At 47.5% G+C, this 23,444-nt stretch overlaps 1 protein-coding gene and 1 long non-coding RNA gene across 3 annotated transcripts in view; both read left to right on the forward strand.

Moving 5' to 3' along the window:
* KCNIP1 (potassium voltage-gated channel interacting protein 1) overlaps positions 1-23,444 on the forward strand; it is a 345,009-nt gene that overhangs the window by 36,116 nt on the left and 285,449 nt on the right. The window lies entirely within an intron of this gene.
* On the forward strand, positions 16,705-22,983 carry LOC131508014 (uncharacterized). The gene is made up of 2 exons (XR_009259836.1): positions 16,705-20,765; positions 22,717-22,983. It is a non-coding gene; the product is annotated as an uncharacterized LOC131508014 (long non-coding RNA).

Consider the following 23,444-nt stretch of genomic DNA (forward strand, 5'->3'; position numbering starts at 1 on the left):
AGGATAGAGCACAATGATGACCCCACCACCTGGAGAGAATTTGTTGGTCAGGGCGCATGTGTGTCCTTCCAGACGCTCCTAAAAGGATTCATGCAATTCTCTGCCTCCAGAGGGCACATTCCTGGGTCCCCACCTGCTAGTGAGCTCTTCCCCTTCCCTGGGATTCAGTCCTGGGGTCCTCCCCTCACTTCTGTTCCCTTAGCCACTCTCCTCAACTCCTGGGCCAGGTCGGGGCTGTGGTTTAACATGCTCGGAACACATGTATGCAGCTCCTTCCCTCCCTGTCCTTGTGATGCTCTGTTTCTTCGTGTGCCTATTCCCCATTCACTGGTCTTCCCGCTGGAGTGTATAAGCTCCCTGAGATCCGGGGCCAGAGCTGTTCTTACCACTGTCGCATCGCTAGATAAACAGACAATCGGGGTTTTGCTGTTTGTGGTTTCGTCAGAAGAAAATCTTTTGCATTTTCAAAAAACGTTCACCATCTTAACCAGTTTAAGTGTACAATTTGGAAGTGCTAACGATATTGACATTGTTGTGCCCCAGGTCTCCAGAACTTGGTCGTCTTGCAAAACTGAAACTCTATAACCCATTACACAACGACTCCTCATTTCTCCCTCCTCCTTGGCAACCACTATCTACTTTGTGTTCCTCTGAGTCTAACTACTTTAGATTCCTCGTATAAATAGAATCGTACCAAAGTTGCCCCATTGTGTCAGGCTATTTCACTTCACATAATGTACTCAAGGTTCATCCGTGTTGTAGCATTTGACCAGAAAAGAAACTCTTGCTCCTTAACGTAACAGAATATTGTACTTGTTTTCCCATTCCAAAAAACATTTTTTAAAAGCTTGTACAGTACACATTTTATATGGGTGAGCCGTAGTATATTCCATGGACGCCATGTTGTTGGATATAGAGGAATGGTGCTTGTTGGCTTGTTAGTTTAGTGGAGCTCAGGTCACACTCTGCTGGTAGGTGGACCTGCTCCACCCACCCCTACCCTCACTTGCACCTGTCATTGTTCTGGAACTGATAGGTCTGGGAGAGTTTGGATCTATTAGAACACAATATGGGGACCAGAACCTGGGGACAAAGGTGAGAGAGCCATAGAAGTGGAAGATGGCAGCGGGTTTCAATTTCCTAGCCCAGGACAGACCTGATTTGAGCACTGGGGGTGGTGGGGAGAGACAATGTAGGGGAAGTAGATGCAGGCTGATGGAGCTCTTTTCATACCATAGTCCATGGGACTCGGACTCTGGGGTGATGAGAACCAAGGGCTCCCAGTGATGCTGTGGTCCTGGGCAGTAGCCCCCTCCTAAGTGCGTGTTCATGGCAAGTCAACGGCATGTGATCAGGAGTGAACAAGAAGTCCCCACCCTGGACATGTTTGACTCTGGCAAGATTCAGGGCCCCAAATGCATTAACTATTCTTAGTGGTGCTTGTCAGAATGGGGTCCAAGGACTGAACGATATTCCCTCTCCCGTCCCCTTCCGACTCCCTGCATGGTGGGGGCTTCGAAGCTACAAAGAGAATATTCCCACCCTTTTGCTGAGTCATAGAACGTCCCTCCAAGGGCCCGTAGAGATCATGTAGGTCAACAGCTTCCTGTGTGTAAGGCTTTCTATTCACAAATTAACAGAGGGAAGTGGTAGAGAATCTGAGAAGCACAGAAAAGAAGAAATCAAGTCCAACATCCCAAGGAAACCACTGTCAAAGTATTGATGCTTAGATTATATTCTAAAGACAAATGCAAATGCTTTTTAAAAATAAATTTAGGAATGTTCTGTATGATTTTAAGTATGTCCTTCTTATTTTAAATAGAAACACATTCCCATTAAGGTGATATTATTTTGCAACATAATGCTTCATGTCTGTGATAGTTCATTTTACTGATGTGCCGTAACATGTGTACTTTCCAATTAGGAGACATTTAGACTGTTTTCAAGGTTTTGTTATTATTAGCTCTCCTCCAGTGACAACCTTCGAACATCAGTCTTTGTTCACCTCTCCGATTCTTTTCTTCCAATAGATTTCTAAAAGCAGGGATCACAGTCAAAGATTATGAGCCTTTTAAAGGCTTTAACCCCTTCTCTTTTCCTGGAATCATAGGATTCACTTTGCCCAGAAGTATAGGATCCAATAACATGTGGACTTCCCTTCTGCCGGTGAGCTGTCTGAGCTCAGAGAGGTGAAGTGACTTACTCAAAGCCACACAGCTTTGATGGTGCAGGGATTGGAAGTCAGACATTTCTCTACAGCCTCTCATGAGTATCAGAATGTAGTCTGGAGCCCATGTCCACTGACTCCCAGGCAGTGTTCTTACCATACTCCTTCTGAAGATTATTTCTCTACCCATAACTAGGGTTCTCAATTCCTATGCACTAACATGTGACAGGCACTGTGCTAAGTACTTGGAACACAGCATCTCATTTGATCCTGTGATCTATGAAGTAAGTACTACGATTGCCCTCATTTTATAGATGGGCACACTAAAGCAGAGCAGGTGCTGGCCTGCTGGCCACTCCCCCGACTTTCTTTTTGCTACTCCACAGCCTCCTTCAGGGGACCCCGGGAAGTCTCTCCCTATGGCCTCTCCTCCGCCTGGGGAGGGACCGGGCATTGCCTTCTTGAAGCTCCTGGCCACGCCTCAGCCAGTGACTCAGTCTGAGCCAGGACCCTGGGAGGAAGCCACCGCTTGCTCTTGAGGCTGGCTCTTGGTCTGCCAGCCCAGGGCGCTGGCCGCAGCAGCTGCTTCCTTTAAAATTAAAAAAAAATTTTTTTTTTTAAAGATTTATTTATTTTTGAGAGACAGAGCCGAGCAGGGGAAGGGTGGAGAGAGAGGGAGACACAGAATCCGAAGCAGGCTCCAGGCTCTGAGCTGGCAGCACAGAGCCCGACACGGGGTTCGAACCCATGAACCATGAGATCATCACCTGAGCTGAAGTCGGACGCGTCACCGACCGAGCCACCCAGGCGCCCCATCTGCAGACATTTGAAAAGAGACACTGCAGAAAAGGGCTTTTTAATTTCCCTTGTGGCACGTTAATAAATATGTATGTTTGTCATCCACAAACAATTAAGATTGCTCGCACAAAGCTCAAGGGGTTAACCAGACAGATTTGAAGTGCGCCTGCTCTCAGGGGACACTACCTCCCAGAAGACCCTGTCTCCAAGGAGCAAACTGCAACGGCCTCTGGGGCTACTTTTTTACAATTCACAAGTTACTGAGTGCCTTCTTGCTAGGCTCTGTACATACCTCATTATGTTGGTTTCCTAGTGTTGCTGTAACAAATTGCCACACACGGGGCGGCTTCAAGCAATAGAAATGTATTGTCTCATAGTTCTGGAGGCCACAAGTCTGAAATCAAGAGGCTGCTTACACAGCTCTAGGGGAGGGTCCTTCCTTGCCTCTCACAGCTTTTGGAGGTCCCGGGCATTCCTTGGCTTGTGGTCGTGTCACTCCAATCTCTGCAACTATCTTCACTGGATCTTCTCCTCTTCTGTCTTACAAAGACAGTCGTCGTTGGTTTTTGAGCACACCCAGGTAATCCAGGATGATCTCAAAATCCTTAATTATGTCTGCAAAGACCTTTTTCTTCTAATAAGACCACATTCACATGGTCCAAGGATTTGGACATGGACAAATCTTTTTTCCAGGGCTGGCAGGAGGGGGTTGGGTGTTGGGGCACCATTGAAGCCACTACGCCCATCTTCTTTAATCTGGGTAACAACCCTGAGAGGCAGGAGAATTATCAAGGATGGATTAACAGCTGTGACAATCCCAAGATTTTATTGGTTTTTCCCAAGAACAGTGCATTTCCATTTGCGGGGAGTCCAGAATGTATGCTTCTGGTTGGGCGGCTCCCCTCTAGGTGGTTGTTTGTGGAATCAGGCTCCTTCATCTTATGGCTCCACTGTTTTGTGGCCTTGAGGTGACCCCAGAATTATCTAGCCAATAGACTAGAAGGAGGGAATGGGTGCAGAGAGAAAATGAGGGTGATTGGTACTTAACCACCTCGGCCTACAAGTGACATGCACCGCTTATCTTCACCTTCCATTTGTGAGGACTAGTCACATGGTGTCACCCAGGTGCAAGGGAGCCTGGGAAATGTAGTCCTGGATAAAATGCCACTTCTTAGTATGAATATCACATTATTGGAGCTGGGTAGGACATCAAAATTTCCTGGTCAGCTGGCTGTGATTGTCATAGTATCATTCATTCATGTACTTCTCATTCATATAATTCACTCTTTCACCCAGAAGAGGAATTTGGGGCTTAAGTGATTTGGGGCGCCTGGGTGGCTCAGTCGGTTAAGTGTTCGGCTTCGGCTCAGGTCACAATCTCGCTGTCTGTGACTTCCCACTCTGTGTTGGGCTCTGTGCTGACAGCTCAGAGCCTGGAGCCTGCTTCGGATTCTGTGTCTACCTCTCTTTCTGCTCTTCCCCCAGTCACATTCTGTTTTTCCCTCTCTCTCAAAAATAAATAAACATTAAAAAAGTTAAAAAATAATAAAAAGAAGGGTTAAGTGATTTGACTAAAGTCACAGAGCATTTAAATCAAAATTCAATCAATGTGTATTAAGGGTCAACTGAATTAGGTGCCCCTCCCTCAGGTAGGCCCGCTCTATCTTTGAACTTTGCACACTGTGTTATCTGTGTGTGTACCAAGAATAACATTGATCAGATTTCTCTACATGGGCCTCCCTGTTGGCTCCCCACTCCAAGCAGTCAGTTCTTTGTCCTCTTCTGTCAGATTCTCCTTCCCTCCTCCTTCCGGTCCCTCTGGAGAATGGGGGGAGAGAGCTGGCTTTAGAGAGGCAGAAGGCAGAGAGGTAACATAGAGCTGAGAGCTGGAAAGGGAGGGGGTGGCTGAAAGAGAGAAAACCCACGTGGGCCAAGTGTCCTAGAAAATCTTCTCTGGTTTGACATGTGAGGGGTTTTGGAACAGCTTCAGTTAGGAAAAATTCAGGAACAAAGGAAAAATAGGAACAGTGTAACTGTGAACTATGAGTATTACCTACTTTCATGCATTTAAAGGAAAGCGGTGATTTTCTTTGTAATTTGTTTAAATTCCCTTGGTTTGCGGGACTGCTCTTCTAGACTGCAGCTCCATTTGGAGAGAATGGGTTCCGGGCAGCATGACCGGAGGGCCCCAGCAGCTTGCACAGCCCCTGCTTACTCCAGTCAGCCCTCTTCACTCTCAAAACCAACCCAGCTTCAACAGTAAATTATGTGTAAACTATGAGTAAATTACTCAAACAGTAAATTTGGTGTTTGAGTGTGTAGGTCCCCCCACAATTTATCTCTAAATGTCCAGGCCTGGGGCACCTGGGTGGCTCAGTCAGTTGAGCATCCGACTTTGGCTCAGGTCATGGTCTCGTGGTCTGTGGGTTCGAGCCCTGCGTCGGGCTCTGTGCTGACAGCTCAGAGCCTGGAGCCTGCCTCGGATTCTGTGTCTCCCTCTCTCTCTCTGCCCCTTCCTTGCTTGCACTCTGTCTTTCTGTCTCTCTCAAAATTAAATAAACATTAAAAAAAATTTTTTTTAATGTCCAGGCCTAGCTCAGGCCCTGAAGCACAGTCTGTGCCAAGGGTGGAGTGCAGGAGCCAGGAAGGGCCGAGCTGCGATTTGAGTCCAGGCTTTTACACGCCAAATTTCAGGCTCCTCCTCCTGTGTCAGCTTTGGTTCTGGAGCTCTCTAAACACAGTGGAACAATTAAAAAGTAACAAGGGTGTGGGACTGCCTGCCCTGTGTGGACTGTGAATGCCATAGGGGTTGGGGGGTGGCGGGAGCTACAGATGGCGGCTGAAAACACCAGAAAACAGTTCCCAAGCTTCCTGCTTCAGAGCCTGTGGGAAAGAGGCCAAGTGTCCCAGGGATAGCCCTCCAGAGCCCATCGTCCTGGCCCTGCCTGGAGGGCAGAGCTCAAGTCTCCCCCTGTATCCATGGTAGGCAGACTGATGAGGTCCCAACTCAAAAAGCAACCGTGTCAGAGGGATTTGAATTAGAACTCTACAGAGAAGAAAATTCGGCTCCCATTTTCGCTTTTTAAAATGTGCATTTATTTTTCTTTGCAAATAGCTTAAACACAGTCTTAACATTTTGAAACAAATGATCTTTTAAAAATGATCTGTAATCCCACCACCATTTAATAAACCTAGTCCTTGCGTTTTGGAATCTTGTCCTCCAGGATTTTATTTTCCCCCCTTGTAAGTAGTTTTTCTGTGCCTGGTTATACTCATAGGCTTGTGTGTCAGTTATCCACTCCTGTGTAACAAACTACCCCCAAATTGAGCAACAGAGGCTCATAATTCTGCTGTGTGGTCCTTCTCGTCTGATCCGAGCTTGGCTGACCTCAGCTGGGCCCACTCATGTACTCACTTGGCTCTGGAAGGCCTCACTCACATCCCACGGGTGGCTGGCTATCAGCTGGAGTGACCAGGTGACTCGGGTGACAAGGGGTTTCCTAGCAGACTAGATGAGCCTGCTCTTATGGTGCTGGTTCCAAGAGCAGAAAGCGAACTGGAAGCTGCAAATCCTCTCAAGGTCCAGGCTTGGCCCTTGTGCCATATCACACCACATCCTATTAGTCCCAGCTCGTCCCAAGGCTGGCCCAGATTCGAGAGGGGAAGGAAAGATGGCCTCCTGATAGGGAAATCTACAAAACACTGTGGCCATTTTTGCAATCTACCACTGCAAGGTTTTTATTCTTCTGCCTTTTCATTTATTATTGTATTATCATCATTTTCTCTTGCTAATACAAAGTCTTCATGACATTATTTTTACTGCCTGCATAAGGGTGAGAAGGTAGATAGACTACGGTTTACTCAATTGTCTCCCAAGTGTTGGACATAAGGATTACTTCCAGTTATAAATAAGGCTGCACAGAACATCTTTATGCAGGTAGGTATTTCGGTCATTTTGATTGTTGCCTTGGAATAGGCTTCCAGATAGAGTCAAAAAGGATAAATTGTGTTTTTTTGTGTGTGTTTATTTATTTATTTATTTATTTATTTTTTAAATCTTTTTTTTTAACGTTTATTTATTTTTGGGACAGAGAGAGACAGAGCATGAATGGGGGAGGGGCAGAGAGAGAGGGAGACACAGAATCGGAAGCAGGCTCCAGGCTCTGAGCCATCAGCACAGAGCCCGACGTGGGGCTCAAACTCACGGACCGCGAGATCGTGACCTGAGCTGAAGTCGGACGCTTACCCTACTGAGCCACCCAGGTGCCCCAGGATAAATTGTTTTAATGTCCTTGATACATGCTGTCCAGCTGCATTGCAAATATGTGCTGCTTTTTCTCCAACCCCAAGAAGAAGAGAGATTCTCAACACCAGCCTGTATGCAAGTCTCCCTGTGGGCCACCTGGCTTCCCTGGGATCCTCTTGCTTGCTGGTACACCAGGTCAGGAAACTGGAATAAAGCCCAGGCTGGGCAGACCCTTCCTTGGCCACGTTAGCATCTGGGGTCCATGCCTACAGGTCAGCTTTGTGGTGGACAGCAACTGACTGAGGTCTCTGCAATTTCCTATCTCCTGTCTGTCAAAGCGTAGATAATATAACTCCTGGACCAGTGATTCTAACCACCTGTACCACCTGCATCCAAGCTGGGGAGCAGATGGGACCCCAGACGAGCTCTGGTGTTGGGCTGGGTGTGGCAACCCCTCCCATGGCTGTGTATAGAGCCCCTGCTCAGCCATGATTCCAGGTGATCCTCCTGGAAACCCACGAGACTGGCAACACTGAGGTTGCTCCCACCTCCGGATGGAGACTCAAGGCTCATCCATATTTCCCCTGGGCTCAACCTCCCAGTGGGGACACCTTCTTCCACTTCCTCAAAACTTATTTGCTTTTTCTGCTATTTCCTCAGTTCCTGTGATTTTAAAACACCAATTGATCAGATAAATGCTTGTGTTTGTAGTTACTATGCTTTCCTCTAAGATAACAGACTTGCAGCTGTGTGGAAACCCTCTGAAACACATGGCATAATCTGGGGGGAATAGTGGATAGCATGATTAGTGAGTTGGTGGAAGAGATATCTGGGGTGTTTTCATGGGAAATCACAGATACATGGGTCTAGATGTTGAAAGAGCTCTCTGGAGTTTGAAGGGACTGGTCCTAAGAGGGGTAGGTTGGAGAGGGGCTGTGTGTACTGTGTGTGAGCTCACTGAGTTAGAGTTCACACACCCCAGTTCCAATCTTCACTCTACCCATTACTAGTCCTGGGAATATGGCCAAGTTTTTTCACCTCTCTGTGCCACAGTTTTCCCATCTGTAAAATAGACGTAATCATTCATAGGAGTGAGTGCGAGGATCTGGGCAATAAACAGCAGGTAGTAATAATTGCACCTCTTGAGTTTTTAAAAAGTGACTCAGACACAAAGAGGAAAGTGGCTTGTCCAAAGCAGCCTTGCCTGGGACTTGTTTGGCGGGACCAGAACCAGCAAGGTGGCCTCCTATCCAAAGAAGCCTCCTCTGTCTCCTCCACAGTATCTTTCCCTGCTTGGGAAAGACAGAGGGTTCATTCATCCACTCTCCCCTTTAGGCTCCTTCCTCCTTTTGAAGACTGGGCAACCCTGTAGCCAGAAGCATCCTGACACAGAAATGACCCTCCTCCCTGCCTAGAGCTTGGTAACACCAGACCTTCTGCACTGGTGAGACCCAAAGCCAGAAAGGAGGGAAAGCCATGTGCCTAAGTCGGTGCCATGATTCTCTAAAGAAAGTGACAGCAGAAGGTCTCAGGGCTGGAGACGCCAAGTAAAACCTCCAAGTGCTGCGGGGCCATTAGCTCACTCACCTGAGCCCAGCACGGCTTTAAATAATTCGTTAGCTTTCCAAGACAAAACAGCCCTTGTTGCTCTCCTTTTGCTCAGGAGATATCTGGCCTAAGAAAGAATCAGTTGATGCAATTCTCAGAGAAATATGGAGCCTGGAGATTAATCTGAGGGGCTGAAGCTGGGGGGCAGCCTGGGGTCTCAGGACATGTCTGACAGTCAGTCAATGTGAATGGGAGGAACATTTATAAATCTAAAAAAGGGCAGGACTTTAGAAAGAAAGAGAAAGGAGAATGCTTGCATTGACCGATACCTCTATTTTGCTTTTACTAATGAGTGTAACCAAAAACTTATTTTTTAAAAAAAATGCCACATTAGAAGTTTGGACAGGTACCATCTCCTTTGAACAGGTGGGAAAGAGAGGTCCAGTGCGTTGATAAGGCCTGCAGCTAACATGTGACAGAGCCAGACCTGAATCTGCGCTGTCCAAATCTGGGGCCAGGGCTCTTCCATAATAATACTTCGCTCCATGCCAGGCACTTTGCATACACTTTCCTATGCAACCTTCACAACAACTCTGCAGTAGGTACTGTCATTATCCCCATTATACAGATGACAGAGCTGAGGTTTAGCTCTGCAGACAAACTTGCCCTAGGCTAGACAAGATTGTAGCAGGGATTCCGACTTAGTGTGTTTAAGTCCCTTGGTCTTAACCCCCACACCAGATCTCCATGGTCTGCAAGGTGAGATTCGTATGTCCTCCCATGGTCATCAAAACCCTGCATGACCCAGGCCTTTTCAATGTCCCATTTCTCTACCCCAACATCTCAGCTACCCTAACTATTATTAATTTTGTTCAGCAACCCCCTATGCATCAGGCCTTGGCTTAAAAGCTACTTTCTCCAGGAAGCATTCCCTGACCACTTCCCAGGTAGGAAGAGTACCCGCTAAGCTCTCATAGCACACACATTTCCCCTGCCATAGCAATGCCTGGCTGGTGCCGAAACTGCTGGTTTCAAGGTCTCCATAATAGACCGTGAGGTCCCAAGGGCAGGAGCCATGGCTGCTTGTTCTGTGTATTTAGCGTTTGGCTGAGTGGTGGTGGGGAAACATGTCCCGAGAACATCCTCCTCCTCTTCCCTGCAGTCCCCCTTAGTAATGGGGTGCCAGGCAGGACACAGTCCTGAGGGAAGGAGGCAGCCCTTCCTTGTATGTGCTCCAGCACCCAGCCCACTTCAGCCTCTCTTTTCCCCTCTTGCCCAGATCTCAAGACGTATTTCCAGGCTGCCTCCCTGATGTCTCCCCGGCCACCCAGCTCTGAGACAGCTCTCTCCTGCATCCCGTGGTGGCCAAAGACTTTTCTGAGGAGCACCAGTCCTGAATAAGATGAGTTCCTTGGCCCAAAGTCCTGGGAAAACCCTGCCTAATAACACATTTCTTTGATTGCCACATATGAACGCTTCAGAAATCAGCACGTGTCTTACACTTGATATACGGCCTATGCGAACATGTTTATTTCCTAGGAAAGTAGTTGTTGCATAAATGATGCACCTTAGAATTGATGGCACCTTTGTGATTAAGGAAATGCAGCGTGGGGAGCCTCCTGCAGATTAGGAGAGTAAAAGTCCTAAGACATCCTGAGGTAGGGAAACAAAACTGGCAATGCTTAGCCCACTGCTTCACAAATGAAATCTGACCCCTGAATCTTTTTTAGAAGATGTATTAACGCTTTAGGGAAATACATGCCTACAAAATGCACTTGGAAAGCACTCCCCGTGAGTGAGCCCAGTGACCCCCACCGGTGGCATCTTGTCTAGGTTGGCAGCCCTTCAAAGGTGTGAGTTCTGTTGAACCACAACTTGTTCAGCTGTGTGACCTACGGCAAGTTGCTTAATCATTCTGAGCCTCCATTTTCCCATCTGTAAACTGGGAGAATTACAGCTCCTAGCTTCTGAGGTAGATGAAGGAAGATCATATGAGTAGAGCACGTAGAACAATTCCTGAGAAAGCAAATGCCAGCTGCTCTCATTTTGTCCTTACTGTCATCTCGAAATCCGGCCAATAGTCAATGGTGCACAGGATTAACTGGAGGAGGACACTGGATGATGGAAGGAGATTACGACTGTTGGCTGGAGCAGAAGTGCTTGCAGAAGAGTCCTTGGCCTGTCGGGGCCTTCACGAAACAGGCCAGGCCCACCAGAGGGAGATGCGCTACTTGGGCGTGAGCGCACTTGTTATTCCTCGAATCATCTCCTGGGCTTGGCCAGGAGATCTGCTGGTCCATAATCTGCCCCGCCAAGTGCTGAGTGAGTGAGTTCTTTGTGATGTAACTCAATAGGAGCGAAGACATGAGCGGAATTATCCTGCATCCTGAACTTGGAGGGTTGAGAACACCCTGTTAGAACCACATTTGTCCCTAGCCGCTCCCCATGGACCCTGAAATGTGTGTGCCAGACCAGGAGGAAATGGTCCAGGCCAGTGTTTCGGTTTATTTTTGGTCATTCTTATGAGGGCAAATATTTAAAATTGTATTTTAAATATTCTCTGGCTTCTTGAAGAATGTTTTCTTGGCTGTTGCCATAGCCCTGATCAAAAGTCTCAGTGGAAAAGAAAAATAAGCACAGAAAAAGAGAAACAGAATGAAGATTCAGCCTGTGGGTCTCTGAGTGAGTGTGTTGCATAAAAACGAAGGTGATAGGGGAGGGTTCTGAAGACATTTTACCCCAGGAGCATCTGGGCTCCTAAAGGCCATGAGCCTCTCCTCACTGATGGCACCAACTCCCCTGGGCCCACACAAGCAGGAACTCTGTTCATTTCTCCAGCTGAGGGGCGGGGGGTGGGCAGGAGGGGGGTCTGATGTGGCAGGGGAGGTTTGGGGGCATGAGATACCCTCACAGCTGAAGAGATGAGGAGCAGAGCGGGGAGACTCTGTTTTAGGCACCCAACAAAGACAACTTTGTTCCTCTTCAGACTGAGCGTGGCTGCCTACTAATGCACCCAAAATCACGCAGGCGGTGAGAGGTAGGTCTGGGACAGAAACCCTGCTCTGTCTGATGCTCAACGCCGTGCCTCTCCTTCTCCACCATGTCATCTCCTGAAATCAAAATCTCAAACTTGACAGTGTCATTTTGTACTCCACCTTATCTGAGCGTGGGTTCCTAACCTACACAAATCCATCCAGAGACTTGCCTAGGACCTGCCTTCAGGATCTTCAGACCCTAAAGTTTTGCCCTCGGGGCTAAATCCTTGGGTCTCAACATGTTCATGAACCCTCCTGACCCATTGATCTTAGCAAACCAACAAGCCTGAGCTACTTCTCCGTCCCCAGCTCTGCTCTCAGCTCCAGTAACTCAGGCACAGAAGAGCCCCCCCCAGTGAGCCAGCTCAGCAAGGGCTGGGGTGCACAGGACTTTTGCACACAGACTCCAGAGCCAGTCTGGGTTCAGATCCTACTTCTGCCACCAGGGCCACCATGGGAGGTTGGGTAGTTTATACCTTGTGCAAGGGCTTCTGTCCAAGATGGCAAGGAGGGCTGGTACCCGGTGCTCCTATCGTCAAGCTGTGGAGGCTGGGCCACCACCAAGAGAACAGGACGTCCTACACCATTTCTAGAAAGGATCCATGTGAGCTAGCCATAGCTCCCTGCTGTTTAGAGCTAGGTTGTTTGGTTGAGTTTATATCTTCATTGTGCCTCAACATCTTCACCCGAAAATGGAAAAAAAAATATTTCTCCAATGTATGAGGGTTTGAGGGATGAACACCCAGAAAGCATTTAGAGCAGAGCCTAAAGCATAGTAAGTGCTCAAACCATGTAAAAGTATCTATATTATCCATAGTATCTGACCAGCATTCTTAAAAGACAATTTTGCTGATGGCCAAATTTGAATTCGCAGTATTATGCAATTTTACATCTTTTTCATTCTAAGCCCCAGGGTCACCGCCAGAAACCCAGAAAAGCCCTCAGAGGATCCCTGAGCCCCCACCAGCCACCCTGCCTCATCAGCCTGCCTCACTCGGCTCCCCTGAGTCCTTCACACAGGGCATTGCGACACAACGCAGGCACATCGTGTGTCCTTCCTGCACCCTGAAATGGAAAAGGAAAGCTGGCATATTTTTTTTAGCTCATCTTCCATTTTGGACCAATTAAAAGAAAGGCATTTTAATAGGCCCTGTGGAAAGGGAACTAAATTTGTTCCCCAGGCTGAGCGCTGAGCCCAGAGGTCAGGGCAGGATTAATAAGGATGCTATAAATGCAAACAGTGGCCCATATCTCTATGGGCAAAGTGCTCTGGTTTGGGAGGAAGGGAGAAAATTAAATTATAATGGGAAAATATACATTCGAATCAAGATAAAAAAGGAAGAACTCAGTGGAGTCTAGATGAATCTGAGTGAATCTGTCAGAAAGATATTGAGGTTGGCTCAGCACAGCTGCCCAAGGAAGCCTGGCAGGGTCATGAAATAGGAGAACGTGCCCAAGGAGAGGCGAGTTCAATCCCGCTAGGCCTTAGCTCTGTTCCCAATGCCTTATCAGTGGGCTTTTAGCTCTGTTTTCTTGGGATGACAGGTAAATGTGTCCGGTCGCTCACCCAACAAGCATTGGTTAAGCATCTTCCCTGTCCCAGACCCCAACAGGCACCAGCCATTCAGAGGGGAGCTAAGCCGGCTCTGGATGGCCCTAAAGAAGCACACAGACAGCTGACATGGCCAGTAAGAAGATGATGCTAATTTACTGTGGCTTTCCACGCGTGGTGCTGGAGCCCGTGGCCACCTTTGCTTACTATTTCTCACAGCATGGCCCTCTATCCCTGCCAGGAGGCAAATGTGATTATGATGCCTATTCGACAGACGAGGAAGCTGAGAGTCTAAGAGCTGAAGGAACTGCCACATGGCCATTATGTGGCAGAGCCACGGTTAGAACTCTGGGGGCTTGTAGGGCACCTGGGTGGCTCAGTCGGTTAAGCATCTGACTTCAGCTCAGCTCATGATCTCACAGTTCGTGGGTTTAAGCCCCACGATGGACTCTGTGCTGACAGCCCAGAGCCTGGAGCCTGCTTCAGATTCTGTCTCCCTCTCTCTCTGCCCCTCCCCCAGTTGCAGTCTGCCTCTCTCAAAAAAAATAAATAAATAAATAAACATTAAAAAAGAAAAAAGAAAGAACTCAGGGGCTTGTGAGTTTGAAGACCAAGTTCTCATCCACCTTGCAGACAGCTGTTGTAATAGAGGACAACAGAGGAGTGTGTGTGTGTGTGTGTGTGTGTGCGCGCGCATGTGTGTGTGGGGGGGGTGGGGCATAGGTGAGCTTCAACCTAAGATAATCCTTCCTGGAAGACTTCCTGGAGGAGGCGATATTCAGTCAAGTCCTAAAGAGAAGGTCTTAAGTGACAGGCTAAGGAATTTGGATTTTATCAAGTGTTTTTTGAGCAGAGATGAAGCATAACCAGATCTTCAACAAACCAATATTTGGTAAGAAAGCACAATGTGCCAGATAATCTATTAGGCACAGAGACCATTACAAAGATGTAAAATAAGCTGTAGTCCCTGTCCTCTCCTAGCTCCGGTCTAGTTGGAGCAATGAAACACACAACTACCAAAAAATAATTAGTGTTGGGGCACCTGGGTGGCTCAGTCGGTTAAGCATCTGACTCAGGCTCAGGACGTGATCTCACAGTTCATGAGTTCGAGCCCCACATCAGACTCTGTGCTGACAGCTCAGAGCCTGGAGCCTGCTTCGGATTCTGTGTCTCCTTCTCTCTCTGCCCCTCCCCCACTTGCTCTCTCTCTCTCTCTCTCTCAAAAATAAACATTAAAAAAATAAAAATATTAGTGACTGTGGATAAACTCATGCCAAGTGCCAAATGGAAGGCAGGTGCTGTGGGAAGTGGGAGGAGGGAGCTGACTGGGCTCCCAGGTGGTCAAGGAGATTCCTAGGGTAGGTGGAATCCCAGTAGGGTTGGAAGATTTCAGAGAGAGAAATGGGAAAGGCACTAGAGCTGGGCCCTAATCATACCCATTTAAGGGTCCCCATGCTTAGCAGAGAGCCTGCCTCTAGCAGGGGATGATTAGTGCTTGCGGAGTGAATAAATGTTGGATCCAATGAAAATAGAGGACACATGGCTGAGAGGCAAGGTGTGGCTGAGGGACTGTGGAGTATGGGGGTGGCTGGCCACTGAACCTCTAACATCCCACCAAGTGCAGTTCAGTTGACTGTGACCCCACCAACCAGACTGACATTCTTCAGTTTTCAGCTTTCCCTTTTTTCCAGGACCAAACACATCCTGGGAAACATCTGCTGTAAGGGAGCAGCCGGAGGAAACGTGGGAGAAATCTGCTAGGAGCAGACGGAGGAAGCCTTGAGTTCCAGGCCAAAAAGCTTAGCCTTTTCCTCTGGGCAAGTGGTGGCCATTGGGATCTCTGAACATTCAAATAGCAGGAGGTAAACAGTTTGGGGGAAGATTAATGTGGGTCTCTAAGAAAAATGTACCGAGCATGGGGCGGGGGGCGGGGGGGGGGGGGAATGCAGGAGGAAAGAAGAAAAATGTCTTTGGAGAAAGCTTCCAGAAGTGGCTCCTACCGTTGAAAATGTGCAAACTCTTTGATCTAGAAATTTGATTTCTGGACATTTGCCCAAGGAGATCACTGGACACACACAGAAAAGAACAATCTCTGGAGATCCTTGCAGTGTAGTCTAAGACAGCACTGGGACACAGCTGCCTCTGGGGGTACAGCGTAGAGCAGGCCAGATGCTCCAGCAGCCCGGCTCCCCGTTTTTCCCCTCCTGCCCCTCACCTCAGGGTCTGTGCACCAGCTGTTCCCTCTGCCTGGAGTGCTTTTCCTCTGCCCAGTTATATGACTCACTCCTTCCCAGCTCTGCTTAAATGCCCCCTTCTCCGCGACACCTTCCCTGACCACCCTATGAAATTTCCTTCCTTCCCCCGGTTAACCAAACCCCTGCGGCCCCATGCCCCCCGTTTTACTTTTATCACCTGGTACCACCTGACGTACTCCACAGTCTACCTGTCTTGTGTACCTGTTTCCACTGTCCCCTAACCACATGCGCACTGGCACACGAACCGCACACAGGCAGGGATCGTTGTCCGTTCCGCACGCTGTCGGATCCCCAGGGCTAGGGCAGCACCTGGCACACAGGGAGCCCCCAGAGAAGATTTGTCGAACGAGTGCGTGAATGAATGAATGAATGAATGATGGGTAGGTGGATCTCTAAGTGTGTGGCTCACGCGCGACCTCAGCTTGAGCACTAGGGAACAGGCCAGGGGGGTGCCTTGCTGCTGCAGGCCCTCAGGGTCTCGGCAGATGGATGCTGGCCTGAGCTCCTCGGTGCCCTACCGACAGGTGTCCAAAGTGCAGTGGACACTCTCAAATTAATTACGCCTGGCCTTGGCCCTCGGTGGGCTCATTTCCTATCATAATGAAACCCTTCTCAGCATAGCCGCACTCGATTAAAAGGTCACAGCACTTACACAGCAGCTGTGTTGTACCGGGAAGGACTCCGGGCCGTGAGTCAGAAGACGTGGACTCACATCCCAAGTATCTACCCATTTCTCTCTCTTGGGAAAGACCCTTTGCTTCTCTGAGCTTCAGTTTTCTTGTCTGTGAGATGGGAATAGTAACAGTAGCTATGTCACAGGGTGTTGTGAAGATCAAACTATTTTTGTAGTTGATTTTTATCAATTGAAAAGCATCACAAAGATAACCCAACATTATGTGATTCTCGAATGAACGAGGGCAGGTGTTCCCATGCTTCATTTATGAATGAAGGCATATTTGGCACCAGGGAAAAGGAAGGGAAGGTGGTGCACGGGCACAGAAAGAGAGGGACACCTTCTGAGTTCTTCCCAGCCCAGAATCCTAACGTAAGTGCCGCGTGGTGGTACTTGGAGCTCATTTTCTTTGTCCGCCGGGTCTGAGTGCAAGCAGAGATCTGAACTGTTCCAGAATTTCCTGGGGGAGTAAAACCTACTCCGTGTTTTCGGTTTGCATTCATTTTGTTCTGTGCTTGTGCCTGGGAAATGGTGAGAAAAGAGGCAGAAGGGAGGAGATTTGGCTCAGGTCCTGCACTCCATTAAAGGGAGTAATTTCTATGAAGCTCAAGGACAGTGACAATTTGTGATTGGCAAGGGATGGGGAAGGGGCAGAGGACTGGTCTGTGAAAGAGAGTTTCCAGCCCTACTTGATGGCTTTAGGCTGCCAGAACAGAACCATCCTGTGCAGGAGCCAGGAGCTGGCCCTGAATCGGGGAAGGGGGTGACTCCATATCATTCTGTGTCTACTGACAGTGTTCAACTCATAACTCACGTCTAATCTGCCCTCAGCCCGGGGACTCCCAGTTCTGCCTTGCCCAGCACTTTGGACGTGACGTGTATATAAAAATATAAAAATGATCTCCTGATGTGTATATAAAAATATAAAAATGATCTCTGTTTCATCATGGACTCTGCTCCCCCGTTCACTGGTCCCGCATGCCCCTGGGACCTGCCGTCACGGCGAGGAGGAACAAAAGCCATCAACTAACTCAGAACCCATCATCTTTCTTTCCTGTAGAGAAATCAACAAACCCCAGCCATTTATGCATCCTGAATGTTTCCCTAATCTTGTCTAACTGTATCTGTGACCATTCCTGAGCTAAGTTTAAAAAACAAAACAAAACAAAACAAAACAGCTGCACAAGTTGAGTATGAGGAAGAAATGACATAATGCAAAAAAACAGTCAGCATAGAAGGCAAAAATGTTCTTTCCTTGTGGTAACTTAGATTTACCAGCACTGAGTGCCTGGCATGCTACATTAAGAAGAGCTGGGTCCATAGCTCTGTATATCCAGTCAAGAGTGCTGCCATCAGTCAGCAATGTCTGCCCCGGGCAAAGGAGGGGGAACTGACGTGTAAATGTCATATATAATAATCCCTTCTTATATCTAGCCAAATCTATTTTGAGACATGCAATCAACCTAATGACAACTTTTCTGGAAAAGGTCTATATTAAATATTAAATGATTAAATGTCGATGTTGATTTTCGTATGGATCCAGGTTTCAAACTCATAAAATGTGTGTGTGTGTGTGTGTGTGTAAGAAGGAAATCATTATTTGCTATCCTTTCTCTATCAAAACCTGCTTGAGCTCTTCAACCAAAAATCTGAAGAGTATTCTTTGGAGTATAACTAAATGTTTAAAATCTACTCAGGCTTTTCCCACTCTGGCTGCTTCTTGTTTCTGTGCGTAGCAAGAAAAGAGGTAGAAACAGGGCGGAGTTTCTTCGATGTACTTGGTAAGGTTTCTAATGTCTGACACATAGTAGGTACTTGGCAAATATTCATGGAATGGATTTTGAAGGATGAGCTCAGTTTCTGTGCATTTTTTAGTGACTTGTGAATATTGTCACGTAAGCTGAATTTGAATGTAATATGCCATCTCCTGTCAAATTGTTCTCCCTGTGAGCAAACATTATGGTTGTTAATTGGGATAAGCCATGTGGACATTGGTTGTTTTTCTCAGTGAGGGGATGAGCTGGACGGAAGAAAGAGGGAGGGATTTTCCTGCCAATTATTCACACTTCTGTATTTGTTTGTTTGCTGTCTGTCTGTCCCTCATATTTCCCCTCATATGTTCCCTATCCTTGGACCCCTAACCCAAAGCTCTGGCTCCCCAACCTCAGCTCTACTGGCATTTGGTATAGGATAATTCTTTGTCACAGAGGACTTTTCCTGTGCATTTGTGTGACATTTGGGAGTATCGCTCACCTCTACTCTCTAGATACCCATAGCAACCCACTACCCCAAGTCGTGACAACCAAAAATGTCCCCAGACTTTGCTGAATGACCCCCAGGGAGCAAAATTCCCAGACTGAGGACTACTGCTATGGTGCTGCGCCCTAGCCACCACCTTCCCTGGGAACATGGCTGGTTTCTTCCTTCCTTCTGAGAGATTTCAGCATTAAGGCACCTCCTGAGCGAGCCTTGTGACCACTAGGTTCAAGCCAGTCTCAGAACTCACCATCCTGTCATGGTGCTTTATTTCCCTGCAGAGCACCTGTCTTTCTCTGATAATTTGTTGTGTGTTGTCTGCCTCTCTATGCTGGAATGTGAGTTCCATGAGGGGCCTTTCTATCTTGATTATCTTTCTATCCTAGGTCCTAGAAGTGCCCAACACCTAGTAGCTTCTCAATAAATGCGGTTGAATGGATGAAGGCAAGGAGGAAGTGTTCAGGGAAGGCTCTCTCTGGAGGTGATATCTCCAGGATATGAAGTTGCCAGCCATGGGAAGTTTGAGGAAGAGCATTCCAGGAAGAGGATACAGCCATTGCAAAGCCTGTAGGCAGGGATGGGCTTGGCATGTGAAGGTTGCTGTCAGGGGGCAAGGGGAAGATAGGAGGAGCAGGGCCAAGAGCCAAAAAGTAGCCTGACTGGGAAGTCCGGAAGGCCAAGCTGAGGAGTGCAGACCCTGTTCTAAGGTGACAGAAAGCCCTTTGGAGACCCCCTAGATGCCTACAAATTCTGTTCCTGGCCTCCGGTCTCTTTCTTCTCTCTCCCTGGTCTCCAGCCTCACCATGGGCAGGTGGGGAGGATTTCTAAATCTGGTCTGAACTCTTAAGTCTAAAGCAAGAGCTGATGCGGCCCCCGAGCCACATCTCGGGGTGGGAGAGGGTCCTCGCATCCAGGAGGCAAAGCTGCCCAGGTATTTCTTCTCTCAGCAAAAGCTAGCCACTTTTTGCACCGGCATGGACCTGCCCTTACGCTACACAGGAAACCACAAATCCAAGCCCTGGCAAGGAAGGCCTGGACTTTCTGCTTGCAGCTCCTCACAGAAATCAGCTTAAAGAAGTGATACGTAGGAAAGAGTATCAAAGAGACTCATTATGTGCAGTGAAACCATCTGGAAGCCCTTGGGTCAGGTTAACTCCACACTATCAGAGCCGCTTTCCTCATTCTGGGCTGCAGTGCTATGGCTGGGCTGGTATTGAAGGTCTTGAAGAATAAAGCTGAGTTTTTGCATTTGATATGAAGAACTTTATAGTCTATTCAGTATCTCTGGCATAAGAAGACTTTGGGTAATGATAACAGCTACTTTGTTTTGTTTTTGGTTTTGTTTTTGTTTTAATTTTTTTTAATGTTTATTTATTTTTGAGAGAGAAAGAGCGAGAGCAGGGGAGGGGTAGAGAGAAAGAGAGATAGCACACTTTGTATTGAATATTTACCATGTTCTAGGCTCTATTCTAAGCATATCATGTATAGTAGTTCACTGAATCCTCACAGCAAACCTGTAAGGACCATGCTATGACTATCCCCATTTTACAGATTAGGAAACTGAGGCCCAGAGAGGTGAATTAGTTTCCCTAGATTCACTAAGGATTCTAAATCAGGTTTGGTCAAGAAGTCCACACTCTAACCCTTACATTATATTCTCTTTTTTAAGCCAATGCCAGAATATGTCACATTATCTTTTAAAATGAATAAGCCATTTGCTTCAGCAATTCCACTCCTAGGAACTGAGCCTAAGGAGGTATAAGCATTCAGTGGCAGAGATGCATTATTATTTAAAATGTAGAACACAACCGGCATCTCCATGAAGAGGGGTTATTTAAATAAATTGTGGTTCCTCCGTATAAAAAGAGCTGTTCAGAATGACATTATCCATATGTACCAACATGGAAAGACATCTACACTACATTTTTAATAGAAAAGTCCAAGAAATTGCATTTTTATAAACAGCGATTTGGTTTGAACAATGGGATTGCTAATGATTTTTAATTTCTTCTTTTGGCTGGCCTATAGTCTCTAGTTCTCCTACAACGAACATGTACTACCTTTGTAATAAGCAAGAAACCCAATAAAATTTATTGGATAAAAGAATAAACAGCTGGAAATCATTCTCTCCTGAGGAATTAGCATCTTGTCTGACGACAAGGGCTACAGTTGCTTTGCTGGAACCTTCCATTTATCTCTCAGGATCTGCTCTCAGCCAACGGGGAGACGATGCAGGTGATCAGGGGAGGAGAGGGAGGATGAGGCCAGGATGTGCATTCACTGGGCTCCCTCTCAGTGAGGTCACGTGGAGAGATGGCCACTTTCAAGGTGTCTGAGTCTATACACTCTCCTGTTTGCTGGGTTCTGGTGACCTTCCCGTCCAGGAGAGGAGAGAGAGAAAGCAAGGTTCCCCAGCTCTCCCAGTGCTGTCTCTGTACTCCACTGACAACTTTGCCACTAGTCCTTTTTTAAAAAAAACTCTCCTCACATCACCAGAATTGAGTACGGCATCTGTTTCTGGTTCAGACTCTGACCGATACACTTATCCTATCTGCTTTTTCTTCTTTTCCTCGGTCCTAATCCCTAAAATAAAATGACTCTCCTGTTGACTTGTCAAAGTTGACTTTCTCTCCAGACATCTGGTCTTGCCCACAAGACATCTTCATTTGGACAACCAGGAAACTCATAACACCCATGCCCATAGCAGGACTTTGACTTGGATTCCCAAACCGAATTCTCTCTTCTTTTCCCTTTTACCCCCCCACCCACTCCAAACCTCGAATCATCGTTATCTGCACCTCTTTAATTTGTCATATCCTTTCAGTGCCCAAAGCCTGTGAAGTCTACCTCAGCAATGTCTTTTTCAAACAGCCCCATTCATGCCATTTCTCCAGTTCCCTCCCTCATCCAGGTCTCCTGGTGGGCTCCCCTTGCCTCCAGTCTCTCCACACCTCCTCTCTTGAGTCTGTGTTATGTGTGACTTCTGGCAAAGGGTCCTTGAAACACAGTTCTGGTCCTCCCTACTCCACTCAAAAACCCAAGGCCAACTCAGCCAAACCTAAACACCTCAACCTTCCACCTAAAGACCTTCAAACACACTGAAACTCTGGGTCTTTACATCCCCAAGCCTTTGCCCATGCTGGGTCTTCTGCTGGATCACCATCCCTCCATCTTTCCAAGTGTCCTCAGAAGCTATTCAACAAAGCTTATGCACACAGTCCCAACCCTGGTTTTCTTTCCCATGAGTAACCCATGCCAAAGTCTTAATTTAGTTGCACTTCTTTCTAGGAAGTGGTTATTTTCCACTTGGTATTTGGGTGAGTGTCTTGGTTAAGATGGTTGGTGAGGCTGGTGACACTTATTATTTGTCTCTGTATCCCATGGGCTCAGCCAAAGGTCTTGGTCTAAGTAGGTGCAAAGTCTCTGTGGTTACTGAACGAATGGACCTTCTTGCTTTACAATGTAAAGCCATCGTCTGAGTGAGGAAGGAGGGAGCTTCCCCAAGAGGGGACTACAGAGTCAGCCTCTGGTGCCGACCTCTGCAAACCACAGCCAGTCTCCAGGAGGGTGCAGAGACCTGAGGAGGGGCTGAGGGTGCCATAGCAGATGAGGTGCTATGGGCTGTGACTTCATCAGACATGGGGACAGTGACCAGAGAGGTGGAGGAACACAGTCCATTGGAGAAAACAAGTAAATGGCCAAAATCCCCTCCCTGCCCAATGCCATCCACCTGCATGACCACCCCTCAACTTAGGTGCTTAGATGCAACTTAGATGCAAAATTGGAAGAAAGGAAACAGATGGAGCTCTGGATCTGAATGTAATTCTGAAATAACTGAATTTACCTGAAAATGCCAAGGCTGAGTTTTGTGCTTCAAGCAGAAACAGGGCTCGAAGTTAGAATTGCACGGAGTTACAGAAGTCAGCATCTTTCATATCTGAGTTGTGGGATCTATTGCATATAAAGCCGTGTGCTTATAATGTGCCTGGTGCTCAATATTCGTAATCTCACTTAACGAGGGAGACCATGTAATTTATTGTTTTAACTGAGACGATTCTGGGACTGAAGTGGGTGCTGTTACTATCGCATTGGGATGCAGGCTTGAGAGGACCACAGCTCATGGCTATCCTACAGCTAAGCCTTTCAACATACATATGACAAAGTAACACTTGTTGCCCATTTACAGATGGAGGAAACAATGCCTAAAATGATTCAGCCATGAGTCCAGAACAGACGAGGAGCCACAACCCAAGCCCAGCTGATCGTTTGCCAAACCCCACAGGCTTCCATTTTGCACAGGACCTTATGCTGGCTCTGCCCAGTTGTCCTAACACCACCTTCCCCACCCGCTCTCTTCTCTCTTCTCTGCCAGTGAAAATATAATGAGGCCATATACGTAATTTTACATTTTCTAGTAACCACATTAAAAAGCAAGTGAAAACAGGTGAAATCAGTTTTAAATTTTTTTTTTTCAACGATTTTTATTTATTTTTGGGACAGAGAGAGACAGAGCGTGAATGGGGGAGGGGCAGAGAGAGAGGGAGACACAGAATAGGAAACAGGCTCCAGGCTCCGAGCCATCAGCCCAGAGCCTGACGCGGGGCTCGAACTCACGGACCGCGAGATCGTGACCTGGCTGAAGTCGGACGCTTAACCGACTGCGCCACCCAGGCGCCCCTGAAATCAGTTTTAATATTGTGTTTTCTTTAACTCCATATATTGATGCAATCAATAGAAAACAATTATTCATAAAATGTTGTACATTACCCCTCCCCCGCCCCCCCACATAGAGCATAGCTCTACTCAGACCAGCCACCTTTCCAGGGCTCAATAGACACATGTGGTGGGGGTCCGTGGGTGCAGCCCTGTGTGACAGGCCCTGTGAGATCCGGCCGCAGGCACACTGCCATCTAG

This window comes from Neofelis nebulosa, chromosome 1 (genome assembly GCF_028018385.1).
Source record: "Neofelis nebulosa isolate mNeoNeb1 chromosome 1, mNeoNeb1.pri, whole genome shotgun sequence".
Classification (NCBI taxonomy): domain Eukaryota; kingdom Metazoa; phylum Chordata; class Mammalia; order Carnivora; family Felidae; genus Neofelis; species Neofelis nebulosa.